At 41.6% G+C, this 14,644-nt stretch overlaps 2 long non-coding RNA genes and 1 pseudogene across 2 annotated transcripts in view; 2 read left to right on the top strand and 1 right to left on the bottom strand.

The window, feature by feature from the left end:
• The window catches only part of LOC102469521 (uncharacterized), a 32,013-nt gene extending 18,993 nt beyond the window's left edge, over positions 1 to 13,020 (bottom strand). Inside the window, exons 1-2 of the long non-coding RNA XR_336580.1 lie at positions 12,816 to 13,020; positions 7,994 to 8,143 (exon numbers count right to left, since the gene is read on the bottom strand). This is a non-coding gene — a long non-coding RNA (uncharacterized LOC102469521). The remainder of the gene's footprint in view (positions 1 to 7,993; positions 8,144 to 12,815) is intronic.
• LOC102469252 (uncharacterized) lies at positions 9,655 to 12,223 on the top strand. The gene is made up of 3 exons (XR_336579.1): positions 9,655 to 9,732; positions 9,923 to 10,007; positions 11,316 to 12,223. It is a non-coding gene; the product is annotated as an uncharacterized LOC102469252 (long non-coding RNA).
• A 65-nt stretch (positions 13,021 to 13,085) lies between the features above and the next one.
• Positions 13,086 to 14,644, top strand: part of LOC102476006 (POU domain, class 5, transcription factor 1-like) — an 11,377-nt pseudogene continuing 9,818 nt past the window's right edge.

Here is a 14,644-nt window from a genome sequence, read left to right as displayed (position 1 = left end):
GAGAAAGTATAAACTTAAAAAGTATTTAGGCCGCCTTCTCCACTTTTAACATCTTTTTAAAACAGACTCAGACTGTTTCGTTTGTAATGACAGTTGCTATAAATCACCTTTTGGTTATTTCAGCTTCAGTAATCAGGATTATGGGAGTTTTTCATTTGGCTTTTCTCTCCTGTCTTTATCTCCCTAAAAAGGACATGATGAGGCATTTTCTTTTTATTCTGTGCAACTCTAAATTCTCTAAATGAGCCATGCTGAGGATGTGCTGTTGGTATTTAGCAATAAAAAGTCACCTAGTTGGCTTAACACTACTCACTGTATTTGATGGAAGTCAAAAGCAATGATGGATGATTTGCTCGGGAATCATTTTGCATTCTACTTATTTGAAGAGTAGTTGAAGCTATTTAAACTATTGCCCTGGGCATGGCACAGCATTTCTTAGCCAAGGTGGCTTGATGATGGCTTCCATAGGAGGTTAAAAAAAAAAAAATCATCTTCCAGCCTCCTACTCAGGAAGAAAACTACCTTATATGTTGTGCAAAACACAGATACTTGGAGTCTCCTAGCCTGCATAGCTGGGATAGAGGATACATTCAAGATACTTCAATTTCTGCCTTCTGTCTTTTCCTCAAGTTTTGCAAGCTCAGAAGGTACTTTAGGGCTTATCTACTCAATCGTGGATTTTGCGCAAAGAGAGAAATAGTTCTAAATTGGAGACTTACATCTGCAACCTTTTCCTGGGAGAGGAGATAAGAACACCAACTTGATAGGAGGAGCAGGCCTTCTACTGAATTGAATCTACCAACATTTCCTGGGCTTCTGCCATGTGACAGTTACTGCTTAGCTCTAGAAATGCTAAGATGAGAGTGACCCACTTCCTTTCTTTTTCTGAGAAAAGAGTTGGTCAGGGGCAGAAATGGACAAATTATGGCTAGCAGCTAAAACCCCCTGAAACACAGGCCTGTTTGTGTAGGTCTTTGGCTGTTTGTGAGCTACAATGGCAGAACAGAGTAGCTTTAACAGAAACTCTAGGCCTACAAAGCTGAAAATGTTTATGATCTGCCCTTGACCAAAAAACTGTTGACAATACCTGGTTCAACCTCTCTTTCTTTTGGATTTTATTAAGAGCAGTGGTTAGAAACTTGTGGCTGATATATGGATGTGCTCAGATAAGCACCATGCCAAAAAAAAGGACATCACTAGGAGGCCCTTAACTCTCTAAGTGCAGCACACCTTGTTTTCCTAACCAACACTTTCACATTTAGACCATTCTTGGGTGCCTGATGGCTTCTGAGTTGGAGAGCCCTGCTTTAGAGCAAGGCTATTTAAGAAGAGGAGAAAGAGAACTGGCTTGTCTTTACTTATCATCAGTGCTGAGCCTTGACATAGGGGATATCTCCTCTTCACCATCAGTAACTCTCCTGTAACAAAATCTTCATTCAAGTACTGATGGGCTTATAAAAAAGAGGTAGTAGTGGAGAGTCTATAATAACATTCTTCTGATCCCAGGCATGAATATTTATTGGCCCTCAGAATAGGGAGCCTGGCGTTCAACAGTTCCGGTATACTTTTGAATTAATCAGTGGTGGGAAAGAAGGGAGGAATACAGTGAACACTACACAATGATTTTTAATCAGCTAACAAACATGCTGAGGTCCCCTCAACAACAATTCACAAATCTTCACATACTCCTTCTAATGATGAAAAAATTGCTTGGTTAAAAAACAAAAACAAAACTATATTATTATTGCTATTTTTAATTTTCTAGAGGGCACATATACTCACCAGAGAGAGAGAGACACACACATACACACACACACACACACACACACAGAGAGAGAGAAAGAGAGTGAGAAAGCAAGCTTCCATGTCCAGGACTTGAAACACAATTAGCCAAGTAGGAATCCAGTGTTTCAACCACCATGCCACCTGCTGGCCTCAAAAGCAGATTTTATTATTATTTTTTTCTTTAAAAGCAGGGTTTTTTTAGTAAGATTTTTTTTTCCTTAAGGCACATGCACTTGCTGGAGAGAGACAGTGAGAGGAAAAGTGAGAAATCACCCCCCAGGAGGCATGACCACACTGCAATCCTTTCTCTTCCATTCTTTTCCTGGGATCTTGGGCACACATGCACATGCTCCTGGCATGAGTTTCAAGCCACTGGGTTTGGGACTCGAACTGTGGTCAGCCATGTGGGAATTCAGCAATGTAACCACTATACCATCTGCTGTCCCCCAAAGCAGCTTTTGATTAGGGCAATTTGCCCAAGCAAACAAAGTCCTTATGGTTTGAACAATTAGTATAACAATTAATATAATCTTATTGTCAACACATGAATCTCTAGACAGTCACTAAAGAGAAAGTCTAGAAAATGAATGGATAGTAATTCTTGCCAAGTCTTTTACAAGGCTCCCCAATCAACTCTTACCTAACTTGACTTTGAACCCTTGGCCTGTCCATGAGTTCCTGTTTATATAAACATCTTTGATGACTAGGTACATTTTCATCCTACAAGCAATAGAAGTCAATTTTTTTTTTTTGAGATTTTTGCACTAGGGTGTGTGCATTCACTGGAGAGAAAAAAAGAGAGAAAGAGAGAGAGAGAGAGAAAGAGAACAAGTAAGAAATCACCCCCTAAAGGATGACCACACTATAGTCCCTTCATCTCCTTTCTCTCAGGATTTGGGGCACACATCTGGCCAGTAATTTTCAAGCCACCGGCTCTGGGACTTGAACTATGAATGGCCATTTGGGAATCAGGCACCTTCACCATGCCACCTGCTAGCCCCTAGAAATCAACATTTTTTAGAGACATTTTTACCATAGGTTATGTGCACTTGCCAGATGGACAGAGAGAGAGACAGAGACAGAAAGCAATAAATCCCTTCTCCTCTGCTGCAATCCCTTCTCCTCTGTTCCCTTTTTGGAATTTTGGATGCACATACAACATGAGCCTAGTGTAAGTTTCAAGCTGCTGGGTCTAGGACTCAAACTGAGCCAGCTAGTTGGGAGTCCGGCATCTTAACCATTATGCCACCTGTTGACCCATAAATCAACTTTTTAGGGACCAGCAGATGGAATAATGGTTATATTGCTGGACTCCCACATAGTTGACCACAGTTTGAATCCTGGACCTGGCAGCTTAAAACTCACACTGTGTGTGTGTGCATGCGTGCACAAAATCCTGAGAGGAAAAGGGATTGTGGCATGACCATCACCCTGGGGAGTGATTTCTCACTTTCTGTCTCTCTTCTCTTGTTTGTTTTTTTTTTTGTTTGTTTGTTTGTTTTTCTAGCAAGCACATGCACCCTATAGCAAAAATCTCTCTAAAAAAATAAAAAAGAAATAAACTTTTTATGTTATAAAGAAAATATAACTTCATATCACAAATAATAAAGGGAGCTATGAGAAATACCACAGTTGGATCTCCGTTGGTTGGCAACATTCCCACCTATGGTAGACAAAATGAGTTCACTCTATTTTAAACATTATTTTTGTAAATGGTTTTTAACACCATTAGCAGCTAACATTTATCAAATGCTTACTATACAGCAGGGATTATGCTAATTGTTCTACATGCTATGTTTTATTTAAGTATCGCTACTAATATATGAGGGAGGTTAGATTGTTGTTTTTATCTTACATGACTGGAAATGGAGGCAAACTCCAAAAGGTTAACCAAGTTACCTGAGGTTATACATATATTTATTAGCCAAGGCAACTCACTTCTAATTCCAAAGCCATTTAGCATTAAATTGCCAATGCAATAGCCTGCCTCAATAGTCCATGTTTAAAAGAGCTTATCACTGGAGCCAGCAGGCAGTGTGGTGATTAAAGTGCTGGCCTGTCACATGGCTGACCATGGTTCAAGTCCTGGACCTGGTGGCTTGAAAATCATACTGGGCATGTGTACCTACATACACAAAATCCCAAGAGGAGAATGGAAGAGATGGATGGTGGTGTAGCCATCCCTGAGAAGTGATTTCTCACTTTCCTTCTCTCTCTGTTTCTCTAGATCTATTTGGCAAGTGCATGCACCCTATGGCAAACAAACAAACAAACAAACAAAAGGGCTCATCACCTTCTCAATATTGAAACTCTAGATGGAAATACTGGTTGGGCCATATGTTACAGTGGAACTGTGCAAAGGAATTCTTAACCTAGGATCTATGGACACCTTGTAAATTTATGAGTGCAAGGATACTGTAAAACTCGGATTTTATGTGCAAAGCTATATGTGTGTGTGTGTGTGTGTGTGTGTGTGTTGTTTATGAGTATGCATTTTTTTTTTTTTGGAAAGAGCTTTCATTAAAGTCTATGACTCAATAAAGTGGTATGAACAGCTTGCTTTTTTCAACCATTTAGTTGTTTGAGTCACTAAGCAAAAATCTGCTGAGTATCAACCATGTTGCAGGCAGGCAGTATGCAAGGGGGATACTCAATAAGGAGTTGCAATAAAGCAGAAGTTCTTTCTGCTGTTCATTTTGCAATTAACCTAGCATAAGGAGGTCCTTCTTGTCTTTCCTTATTTGGGGTGTCAGAATCTAACTTATATTCATTAATTTACTAATTTAAGCCTCGTTAAAAACATTAAAAATGCTAAAATGCCTCTGTAACAGGTTTTCATAAATTACATACATATTTAATTTTTATTGCACTGCTTTAATTTTCACAAAGTAGTCACTGTTGGGAAAAAGTCTTTAAAAAAAGTTTTTAGTGGGACCAGCAGATGGCATAGCAATTACATCACTGGACTCCCACATGACGGACCTTGGTTCAAGTCTCAGACCAGTGGCTTCAAAATCACCCCTGGGTTCATGCATGTGCATGTCCAGGATCTTGGGAGGAGAAGAGATTCTGGCATGCCCATGTCCCTTGGTGGTGGTGGGGGTGATTTCTCACTTTCCTTCTCACTGTCTCTGTCTCTTTCCTTGCTAGCAAGCACACGTGCCCTAAGGCAAAAACCTCTAAAAAAGAAAAATAAAGCTTTTAGAAATAGAATTGAGGTGTGTGTGTGTGTGTGCATGAGTTTTAAGGTTTTACCATAGGGCGCATGTGCTTGCCTGAGAGAAAGAGAGAGAGGAAAAGAGAAACCACCCCTCAGAGGGGACAGCCACACCATAATCCTTTTTCTTTCATTCTCCCCGGATTTTAGGCATGCACACACACGCACTTGACATAGTTTTCAAGCCACCAGGCCCAGAACTTGAACCATGGTCAGCCATATGAGATTACAACACTTTAACCACCATGCCACCCACTGGCCTGGAATTGAATCCTTTTATACCAGATTTGTTTTGCAGGATTCATTTAGTTTCATGTGGTAGACATCTAAGCTTAAATAATAAGAGATGTTTATTTGGTTGCATGGCTGAAATACCCAGGGCAGATTTATCTTAGGACTGTATGAATCTGACATTTAAATAATTGTTAGGGTACCAGCTCTCTCTATCCTCTCTCAAGTGGAATTTAGCTATGTGGTAAAAATGGCCCCCTTCTAACCTTTGGTCTACCAATTTAGAACCCTGATGTAAAAATAATCTTCTTTAATCTCTCATCAGGAAGGTCAAAAGCAATATTTTGGTTACACATGCTCAATACTAGCTAATAACTCCAAAAACTATGGTCAAAAAGATGGAGCACCCAAGGCCAGAATCGTGCCTACCTTTTCTAGCTGGGGCTAGAGAGGAGACTAGTCAGATGACAGGGTCTCCCACAGAATTAAAAGATCCTGTTACCATAACAGAAGTGCCTGATGGACCAAAACCACAGATGCCTATAACACCAAATATGTATTCTCAGGAAACTGCCATCATATGAACAGCCCGTCCTTTATTTGATCACATGTCCCTTACCATGTGCTCGGCATTTGTTTAGGAACTAGATACATATAAACAAAACACACAAGGTTCCTGCCTTTGTGTAGTTTACAATCTGGTTAGAGGAGAAGTTAATAAACACAACAAATAAGTAAATTATATAGTAAGTCAAAGGCAAGACGCATTATGCAAAAATATAAGAAAAAGAAGGAAATAGAGTGTATCTGAGAAGAAAGGGAGTTAAATGTCAGCATGGTCATGAAGCCTTCACTGGGAGAATATTTGAGGTAAGTGAAAGAGGCGACTACCTGGATATCAATGAACTGAGTGATCAAGCAGATCAAAACTGCATGTGCCAAGGCCCTAAGGCAGGAACATGTCTGGCATGTTCAAGGAACAGCAAGGAGGACAGAGGGACTGACATTGAGTGAGCAGCAGTAAAAACAGTAGAAGATGAGGTTGGATTCACATGTTGATAATAAAATTATATTAATCATTATACTAATTGTTCAAATTACAAGGACTTCATTTGCTTGGGCAAATTTTCCTAATCAAAAAGTTGCTTTTACACCATTAAAAGGAGTATGTAAAAATTTGTGAATCATTGTCAAGGGAACCTCAGAATGTGCATTAATTAAAAAGCACTGTTAAGTATTTGCTCTATTGCTCCCTTCTTCACCACTGATTCATTTAACAGTACTTATACTGGATCCATTGTGGGCCAGGTACAGTTCCATGTTCTGAGGGCCAGTAAAATACTCGTGCCTGTGGCCAGCAAAGTGTCACTGTAGACTCTTCACTACTGCCTCTATTTTATAGGCCCATCAGTCCTTGAATGAAACTTTTGGTACAGGACTGTTAATCTGGCCTTGCGGGGACCTTTGCTATGGACTTTGAACGAAATGAAAAACCATGGGAATATTTTAAGCAGAGTTAAACCTTTTTGAACAAGATCACTCTGGATGCTGGGTTGAGAATCACAGAGCAGGAAGCAAGGGCAGAAGCAGGATGACCATTCTAGAGGATTTGGCAATAATCCAGGTGAGAAATGACCTGTGGCAGGACAGTAACAGTGCAGGTGTATAAAGAGATCCAGTTTCACACATATGTTAAAGGTAGAACCGGCAGTTCATACTACACCTTTATATCTTGAAGATATAAGAGAAAGGAAAAGGGTCTCGATCAATTCCAAGATCTTTAAGGATAAAGTTGATCTTACCTAAGGTTGGGAAGATTAATGGAGAAGTCTATAAACTGGAAGGAAAGGGAGATCAGGAAAATTTCTGAATCCTAAACTACATGCAAACCCATTTTCGAATCCCCAACATTATCATTTATATTCTCCTTAAGATAGTTCCTTGGCCTTACCAGCACCTTCTTTAAGCTGCTCTTAATTATAGATCTTGTGAGGAAAGTCAAAGTCCCCCAGTTTGCAGGTTGTTTGAGGAAACATGATTTATACACATGGAAGCTTAATAGTAGCAAATCCAAGTACCCATTGATATCATGATACAAAATATAATGCAATAGTACCAATTCTGCTCTACAGTCTCATAGGATTCAGATAAGGAAGGTCTCGATTTTCCTAATCAACACAAGGTATAGTGGAGAGGGTAACTTTGGATGGCTTCAGAAGGAAGAATGGGATGTGGGTAGATGGAGAGGGTTACCTGTAAATCTCGTCAGTTTTGTGTGTGTCTGTAATTTAACCTGCCTCAATTCATTAACAAGCTGTAGAACAGGGGTTCTAAATTGTGGCTGCTTGTAGAAATCACCCAGGGAGCTTCCTTTAAACGTTATTATCATTTAATTGATGTGATGAGATCTGTGCATCAAGAGCTTTTAAACTTCCCATTGATTCTAGTGACAGCTAGGGTTGAGAACCCCTAATTGGAAAGACAGCTTGGCGAACTACCACCCATAGGCCCAATTCAGCTGCTGCTTGTTTTTGTAAATAAAGTTGTGCAAGAACACAGCCAGGACCATTTGTTTACTTATTGCCCAGGACTGCTTTCACTTGTCATGACACTGTGGCCTTCCGGCCCTTCACAGACAAAGTTTGCTGACCCTCGTGCAGGGGGAAGAGCCAGGGCCCTGCTGTCACACAAACCTGGATCTAAATCCTTACTGGGTGACTTAGGGCAAGACCCTTAACTGTCTGGAAGATGGTTTCTCACCTATAAAATGAAGACAACAGGTGGATTATGAGGCACAAAGAAGACGATCTTCAAAAGAATTTGGAGTAGGATGTGCCTCACAGTCATCAGTGAGGACTCATTTCCATTCTTCTGAATACAGAATGGACCTAATCTCCCAGAACCTTCCCCCTGCAAAAAAAAAAGAAAAAAGAGGAAAAAAATTTAAACTAAACCTTTTTTCATTTTTGTAGCCTTATTATGGCCATTGTAGAGAACATGTCTCCTCATTGCCCTGTAGGTGAAAGTACTTTAAGCAGGACCTTTAGTATTCCAGATTCTTTTTAAAAAAGATCAAGATGGGCCTATTTTATAATATATTTTACTGGATACCAAAGAGTTTTTAAGTGTGTCCTGGTGTATTTAATATGTAATATAATAAAAAGGACTTATGTGTCATGTCAAGGGGTAGAGCATAAATGATTATGACAAGGGAAATGGAAGATCAGATGGCCTAACCTCAGCTGACAGCTGAATCAGCATGATTAACGTTCTTAGCTAAAATAGCCAGCTTTGAAAAGCATCCCTCCAGCCTTGCCAAGGAGCTGAGAACATGAACTGCTTCATAATGAGGAATGACCAAGTTACTTTCCTGAGTGTCTCAGAAGAAAGGAACAATTCTTAAGTTTTCAGGAAGGGTTGGGGAGAAAGCTATTTGACTAAGGGCAGAGGTATGGGAGGCGGATTTGTAGAAGACCTTCAACAAATCCTTCTCTCTCATACACACGCACCCACAGACACACATTGTGTACACTGTTTAAAAAGACAAGCAGCTTAACATTCAACCCTGACGGCTGGCTCTACAAACTACTGCTGCATGCTGTGTTATTAGTGACTTAAGCTGTCATCTTTGTGTGTGTGGTTTGTTGTTCAAAGGGGCTTTTAACTAGAAGTGACAGACTCAGGAGTTATATTATGACTTTTTTTTATTGAGAGAGATTTTTTTACTATAGGGCATGTGCACTTGCTGGAGAGACAGAGAAACAGAAATCCCTGGCGGGGGGGGGGGAGGGGAGTGGCCATGCTTCAATCCCTTCTACTCCAACCCCCTTCTGGATTTTGGTCATGCATGCACATATGCCCAACATGAGTTTTAAGCTGTTGGGTCTGGGACTCAAACTGTGGTTCGCCATGTGGGAATCTAGACCATCACACCATCTACTGGTCCTACATTATGACTTTTTTATACTCTGGCCCCTTTCACCTTCATGGGTCTCCTCTTCATTTAAAATGGTATTTCATGACTACATTACTTTAAAGATGAATATAATACAAGATAGATCATATTTTTTTCTTCTGACTTTAAAAAAATTAAAACATTTTGTGTGCCCCTGAAAGGATGTGGACCTTGAATACTGTATGCATTGCACTGGATGGATAAGTTGGCTGTGAACAAACTTATACTAAGGAACCTAACATAACACTCCAGGAACCAGTAAGAACAGTGTAACGAGGCTGAATAGAGGGCATTTATTCTGCATCCTGAAACTCTGTTCATTAACGTAGATAAGGAGTCCCAATATGTCCATTTGCCAAAGGAGACGTTAACCACATACGATGTTTCCATGCCTGGATGGAGATTCCAATTATCATTGTGACATAGCAATTATCCTACCCCTAAAAATGCCACTCATGTATAGCTATTCAGAAATAGTGTGCAGAAAGAGGAATGAGTTTAAGGCGAGGATGGCAAGAAGGTAGATAGTATGGGATGTCTGACGGTGAGCTCCTGGGACCTGGGCTTCCCTCTCTCCGTGACAGATTGGAGCTAATGACTGAGGAATATAACCCTGAAACTACCCACCCAATTCAAAGACACCTGCTTCTCACACAATGACTCAGCCAAGAAAGGTGGCAATCTTGACACGATGGTGGAGTAACCAAGCAGTGCTGGTTTGTCTTTTCTTGCAGGTGTTTGCTTCCCAGAAATCCCATCTTTGGCATGAATCAAACTTTGATTGCTGAGAGTGAGGAAGATGAGTACAGGAGGCACAAGGTACAGAGCCACTCCCCGTGATATGAAGTCCCTTAAGAGTGCTGTGAGGTCTTCGGTTTCATTAGAAAATGATAAAAGGGCAATTTTCTCGCAGTAGTCTGGAATGACAAGAATCATCCTCAGATTCCTGACAACCCCTAACTAGGGAAGTTAGATTAGAATTACAAGCACAGGGACCAACAGGTAGAGTAAGGGTTACATCATTGGACTCCCACGTAGTTGACTACGGTTCGAGTCCCAGACCCTGTGGCTTAAAACTTACGCCAGACGTGTGTGTGTGTGTGTGTGTGTGTGTGTGTGTGTGTGCGCGCGCGCGCGCGCGCGTGTGTGTGTGTGTGTGTGCGCGCGCGCGCGTGCGCCGAATATCCTAAGAGGAGACTGGAGAAGAAGGGACTGTCATGTGACCATCCTCCCTGGGGGGTGATTTCTCACTTCTGTGCCTCTTTCTCTCTCTCTCTCTCTCTCTCTCTCTCTCTCTCGTGAGTGTACATGCCCTATAGCAAAAGATCTCTGTGAAAAAAAGAATTATAAGCAGTCTTTGTTTGACTGCTGTCCCCAAACTGTTGTAAAAGAAAGGAACCAGAAGTTTCAACTAGAGCTTATCTGAACCATTCTTTGAGCTTCTTGTTTGTGTACACTGCATGTGTGTATGCTCAAGAGTATGCATGCATGTGTACTTTTGACAGGTGTGTTTTACTTAGAGAAAGAGACTTGCAGTTAAAAAAATGGGAAAATAGATTAATTTTAAAAGAAGTAGACTATTAGGACCAGCATATGGTATAGTGGTTATGTCATTGGACTCCCATATGGCCAACTGCAGTTCAAGTCTCAGAGCTGGCAGCTTGAAACTCATACCAGTGTGTGTGCATGCATGCCCAGAATCCCAACAGGAGAATGGAGGAGAAGGGATTACGGCATAGCCACACACACCCCGGGGGGTGGGGGTGGTATTTCTTGCTTTCTGTCTCTCTGGGAAGCACACACACCCTATAACAAAAATCATTAAAAGAAAAAAAAAAAAAAGAACTGTCAAGAAGATCAGATATCATAATTCCTATTTCTTTACCTGACGCAGACATCTAAAAGGAGAGTTAATATGAAGAGATAAATAGCACATTTTCCTTTAAATGATTTATGGAAACATGAGCAGGGAGAGGAAAAAGGGGGGAGGCAATTGTGTCAGACCTAACTAAAGAAGTGGTTCTGCAAATCAATTTACTTCACAGAGTAATTTGTGGAGCTATTGTTGAGGGTATTTGTATTTGAATAAGAGCTTGTCTCTCTCATCACCCTGCTTCTCTCTCCCAGGAGCCAGAGTGAAGGCACAAACTTTTACAGGGGTGATTATAGCTGGTTGCCATGGAAATAACCAGGAGGCACCCAATTCTGCATTATGACTTCACTGTGGATCACAAGCGGGAGGATGAAGAGCGACTTGCTAATTAATGGAGCGCCAGGGGACAGTTTAAAGAGAAAATCGCACACAAGATAAATGCAGGTTTTCCAGGCTCTCAGAAAAAATGATCGTAGTTTCAAGAGAAGACAGCTGTGGAAGAGCATGCTCTCTCCTCTGTGATCTGTCCTGAGCTGAGTTCCTCAGGCCAGTTTGCTCAACTCTTCTGAGGGAGGTGGATATAGAACAAATGACAAAGTTCTCAGTCACATTAAATTCAAGACATGAAATGATGCAACTCAGGACCCAAAAGATGTTGATGGCCTTCCCAGACTATTCTCACTCTGCCTCTGTTCCTGGTTGTTTGGGTTTAGGTTCCTGGAAGTAGACATTTTTGGGGAGATGGTACCACTGCCCTTCTGGGCCTTTCCTCTTGTCACCTTTCACTCTTTGTAGCTTTCCCTTCACAAAACACAAACCCACTGTTGCCTCCTTTTGGCCTCTTTCTCTCTCTTCTTTGCATCCTGGCCCACTTGCAAGGGCAACTATTTCTTAAAAAAAAAAAAAAGCTTATTTATTTATGTATTCAATGTATGTGAGTGTGAGAAGGAGAAAGAGAGTCACCCTCAATAGGATCTTCACACAGTGATCCACCTCTGGCCTCAACCAGCTAGGATCACATACCCAGGAAACACAGGGAGACCTTGGGATGCAAACTGGACCTTCTCATATGGCTTCAGCACCGTGAAGCTCTGTTACTACCAGGCCGCCATGACTGGGCAAGGCCATCTCTTTTTGAAAACTTTTTAAAAAAGTTGCCAGAGGACTTGTGCACACGTCAGAGAGAGACAGGGAAAAAATACCCCTAAATTGGGCATAATCACACCACAACCCCTTCTCCTCCATTTTCAACCTTGCAGGGATTTTGGGTATGCATGTATGCATAAACCCAGCATATTTTTCAAGCTACCAGGGTTAAGATTCGAACCACAGTCGACTATGTAGGACCTGGCTTCCCTTAACCCCTAGGCTACTGGACTAGCCTCAAGGCCATCTCTTGACCAGCTATCAGAAATGCAAGAGCAGCTAAGGTAGCAGAATTCTTTGGAATAAAATTTGAAAACACTGTCATACAACAGTACACAAATAACAGCTGCTTGAAGTGGAATAGGAAAAACATTTTCTCACTGGTCGCTCATTTTAAAACCCTTCACAACAAATGGAAGATTGATTTGGTCATTTAAAGTATATCAGATTTCACTCCACGAATGCTTTCTGAGTGCCATTGACTGAGCTGGATGCTGCAGATTTTACTCAGGTAAACCAGACAGATACCTCCTGCTGATTAGCCTGCGTCAAATGGAGGAAATAAGCCTGCCAGGCCTGGTAAGATGGAATCTAAATAATGCACCAACCTCCTCTTCTATGTCAAGAGGTGAAGTCACCCCAAGATGAAGTTCAGCATTCACAGCGGTGTGCCTCTGTGCTAAACATGCAGGGTTGACTCTGACTCATCAAGCTCAATGGCACTGCTGTGCAGGATGGAAGTTAGGCTATTTCTGCCAGGTCTAGGATGGTGCAGGGTGAGGTAGTGGCTCACTCAATATGGAGCCACAGAGGGAGGCCACTCCAAGCCTAGCCTCTTGGTGATCTAGCCAAGCTTTACTACCACCGGCTTAGTCACAATGGTTAAACACGTGTTGGAGCAAGCTTTATTGCCAATGGCTGAGCAGATGATGTGAGATCTGTGATCCCTTAGCTCAGGCCTGGGCAGGGATATTAATCAGCTGAGGCATGGCCCTCACAGTGGAAAAGTATCTACTAGGCTGCCCAGGACAAGGGTCCCATGGGGATCCCATGTGGGAACAACTAAAGCAACAGTGCTGATGACCAAAGCAGCCACTTTCTCCTGGCACTTAGGACAAATAATCTCTGAATTAAGTAAATCCTCAGTTGTTACCATCTGGAATGGTAGAGAGGTCTTAAAAGTGAGACCAGAGACTTTTTGCTACTATAAACATGTGGGTGCTCCGACAACTAAATGGATAGATATTAGGTTGTCAGGAAAATCATGATGTCATTTTCTATGCAAAAATGTGTCATAACTTTTCCAATGATTCAATAAAAGTATAAAAGCCAAACTCTTTATGCTGGCCTATAGGGTCTTTCACACCTTGTTCTCCCTGACCTTATTTCCTAATAGCTTAGCCCTGCCCACTCAGCACCAAGAAGCTAGTCTCTGCTGTTTCTCAGACATGCTCTCAACTGAGGACTTTTTCATTGAGCTCAAAATGAGCTCAACTCGTTTTGAGCTAAAGCTCAGGAGCACAGGAAAGAGCGCAGTGGAAGAAATAGCCTGTAATTCCCTTTTCCTTAAACACTTATCCCTTGGGAGTATTTTACTTGCCAGGGTTCTGCTCAAATATCACTTTGTTGGTGAGGTCTTTCTTCATACATTATAGCACTTTCCCCTCCCAGCATTCTCTCTCTTCTTGCTCTCCTATAGTTTTATTCATAAAACTAACCACTATTGGGACCAGCAGTTAGCGTAATGGCTATGTTGCTGGACTCCCATGTAGTCGACCGCGGTCCGCGTCCCGGACTCGGTGGCTTAAAACTCATGCCAGGCGCGTGTGCTTGCGTGCCCAAGATCCTGAGAGGACAGAGGGGAAGGGATTGCGGCACGGCCATCCCCCCTGGGCTTGATTTCTCACTTTCTGCCTCTCTGTCTCTCTCTGTTTGGCGAGTGCACGTGGCCTGTAACAAAAACCTCTCAAAAAAAAAAAAAAAAACCTAACCACTATCTCATATCAGGTATTTACCAGTTTATCACCTCTTGCTCTATTTCAATGTAAGTTCCAGAAGGGCAGGGGCTTTTCATTTCCAGCTATTTTACTAGCACCCAGACTTGTGTTTGGTCCCTAATAAGTGCCTAGTAAACATCTGTTGTTAAAGGAGGTGTGAATCTGTTAGTGCCCGAGTTTGGGTAGTGCATTTATATACACAACAAATAAACATAATAAATAATAGACCACGTGAATCAGAGCCAGATAAAATGCTCATAGTCTAGAAGGAGAGATGATTCCAGCTAAGAGAACTCAAGGAACAGTTCATGGAAAAGGGATTATTTGATGGACTGGATTTAGACAGTTGGGGATGAGCGGAAGTTTGAGTGAAGAACAGCACTGGCAGATGCATAGAAGTATTAAGAACAACCCGTTTGAGCTAAAGCTCAGGAGCACAG

This window comes from Tupaia chinensis, unplaced genomic scaffold (genome assembly GCF_000334495.1).
Source record: "Tupaia chinensis unplaced genomic scaffold, TupChi_1.0 Scaffold139943_1, whole genome shotgun sequence".
Taxonomy (NCBI): Eukaryota; Metazoa; Chordata; class Mammalia; order Scandentia; family Tupaiidae; genus Tupaia; species Tupaia belangeri.
Note: the sequence above shows the minus strand (reverse complement) of the source record. Positions and strands in the feature narration are given on the sequence as shown.